We start from the raw sequence: 2,740 nt of genomic DNA, 5'->3' as shown, positions 1-2,740 counted from the left end.
TTCTCTGTGTTCACTTTGTCTGAAAGCAGGCACTTGACTTCAGCCTTCTTAGACAACTTGTTTGAAAGGTCTATGATGCTAGCAGAACCACCAGTCACAGCAGCTGCTGCTCCCAGTCCCAACCCAGTGGCTGACAGCACCAGACTGACATCACCTGTCCCAGGTGCCACAGCCAGAGCCATGATGGTGAGGATGAAACAGACAGCACCCCTGGAGCCGGCCACCATGTCGGTGATGGTGCAGTCCTTGTGCACCTTGTCAACCTTCTCTGCAAGGGCGTAGAGCTTGGCAATGCCCTCCTCCAGCTCTTTTTTCATAAGAAGAAACACATTCAAGAACCCCTCCCTTGCCTGCAGGTCTTTATCACTGTCTGTTTTAAGATCAATTAGAGTCTCAAGAACAGCATCTGCCTCCTCCCTGGAACAGTAAATGTCAAGGTGTAAGAAAGGCACCTTGTCTGGTTGGACAATGGGCTCTGTAGATCTGGGCTGCATACATGACAGAGGTTCCTGATAATGAAATGGAAAAGCATTACAGAGATACATAGAATTTTCTTTCAGAAAGAAACATGTTTTGGATACTGTTATTTCATAGAGGGGTGCATGGCCATGCATCCTTTTCATTGCTCTTTAATGGCAGGTATTTGATGAAGTACCACCTCGTGCGAGATCAGTGCCCGGAGGAGGACAGCATTTGTGGAGCAGAAACTGTGCAGACGCGTGCAGAGCAGAGGAGCTCTGGGGGAAAGCCAGAAGTCAGGGACGTTCAATGCACAGGGAGGAGTTCGCCTTAATAAGGCACAATCTGAGCTTTGCCCTCAGCTACCAGGGCATGACCTAGAGGCCCCTGGAATGTCCTGACTGCTAGGAGTGTCTGCGTTTGCCTGGGGACACTGGCCACGAGACCGTACTGTGTGAGCAATCTTACTCCAAAAATGTAAATTTAAAAAAAGTAAATAAAAATTGGAAACCTCTGAGCACTGACATGATGCCACAAGCAGAAAGTTCCATGTCTGCCCCATGGGATCAGTCATAGTCCAAGCACAACCATGATCACAACTCTTGTGAAGCTACACCCATGCTGTGTATATCACCATGGAGAAACATAAATGAATTTAATGTTTTGTCCTGAGTCACTGTCCCAAGCTATCTCTTAATGCATCAGCAAATATTTCAAAGTCAGAGAAGATTTGTCAGGTAAATGTTCTTTCTTCCAGGAATTTCCTATAATGCATGCTGATGCTCACAATGTGATGGATAACAAGGGTTTTGGGGTCATTTCTGACTTCCAGAGAAACTATAGGGTAAAAACATCAACCTCTCCTGGGAGCAGATGTTCCAGGTCAGCCCTGAAGTCTGGAGAACACAGCAGGACCAAACTGTAGTTAAGGGCCTTCAGAACCTCTGTTCAAAAATTGGCCAAGCAATGGCTGTGACTCATCCACATGGCTGACACTGACAAAGGATTTACAATCTGAGGTTCAGGGTCTCAGGATAAATCCTGAGGGGATTTGACTGACCTTGTCAGACCCAAAAGCTACAACTCTTGTTGCATAGGTCCTGCTTTACCTTGGTCTTAACCATCCAGAAGGAAAGTATAAAATGAAGTATAAGAAGTAAAACCATGCTGTTATGTTGAGCTGTAGGGGACTCAGGTCAACAATTTCTGACATTGCCAGTCAAGCGGAAGACCCGATACTGTTATGGGCTACTGGACTCTTTTAGAATATTTTGCTGAGTTTACACACCTATAATATTCAAATAACGGAAATTAACAAAAAAAAGGGAATACAGATGAATGTCCATTTTGTATCTGTGTATTCAAAGTGGTTAGGATAGACATATAGTTGCATTCTCTTAATGAATAGAATGATTTGTTCTAATGGTGTTTGTCAATAGGATCTCAAGTCCGCATCTTGTACAGCAATTAACCTCTAGGAAGAATATATGCAATGTGTTAATTTTTGAAACTGTCCTACCAATTTGATTTGAAACTGTCTCATTGCTATCTGTTTCTCTATAAAATTATGGAGAATTAAAAAAGAGCGCCTTTGTTTGCCCCAGCTGAGTGGCTCTCGGTTGCTTCTCTCCATGCTACTTGGAAGCAACCATACTTCCTGTGCTGGGCGTCTCAGCGAGCTGGCTCCAAAGCTTTGTCAAAGAGCTCCTCCTGAGGAAAATCGAGAAGGTTTCTTGGTCCATCAAAACATCCTTGGCAGTTCTTGTGCTTCTGTCTGACCTTGAGTGGGTGCTCTAGCCTCTGAGGTAACCACGTCTTCTCACAAGACTTTCAGGATCAAGCGATTCCCGGCAAAGAAGCACAAGCAGAACCGTCCCATTCCTCAGTGGATTTGCATGAAAACTGGTAATAAAATCAGGTACAATTCTAAGAGGAGACACTGGAGGTGGACCAAGCTGGGACTGTAGGGAGCTGCCTGAGGGCTGCAACACATATGACCTCTTGGGGGTCACAGAGTGATGTCTTCTTTATGAGGGGCGGACAGCACTCAGTGAAATTTAAAAGACTCCACTCGCTGGACATGTGGGATGCATTTCATCAGGAATCTTAATCTTTTTCTGTCATCAGTGCTATTGGATCAATAGTAAATATTTGGCACATTTTTTCTAAAAGTCCTTGGAGCAGCCAGCAGAGGGCAAAGTTGAGCTGCCGGTTGCAGCCCCATGTGCTGTACAGCTTCCTAGGTCTAAGCTGTGTCTTCACTTGCTGTATGAGCCTTGCT

At 45.0% G+C, this 2,740-nt stretch overlaps 1 pseudogene; it reads left to right on the top strand.

Moving 5' to 3' along the window:
* The first annotated feature begins 602 nt into the window (after window positions 1-602).
* On the top strand, window positions 603-2,426 carry LOC101584425 (annotated as a pseudogene).
* The last annotated feature ends 314 nt before the right edge of the window (window positions 2,427-2,740 follow it).

Source organism: Octodon degus, unplaced genomic scaffold (genome assembly GCF_000260255.1).
Source record: "Octodon degus isolate 3935 unplaced genomic scaffold, OctDeg1.0 scaffold00064, whole genome shotgun sequence".
Classification (NCBI taxonomy): Eukaryota; Metazoa; Chordata; class Mammalia; order Rodentia; family Octodontidae; genus Octodon; species Octodon degus.
The sequence above is the reverse complement of the archived record's forward strand: the minus strand, read 5'-3'. Positions and strand labels throughout refer to the sequence as shown.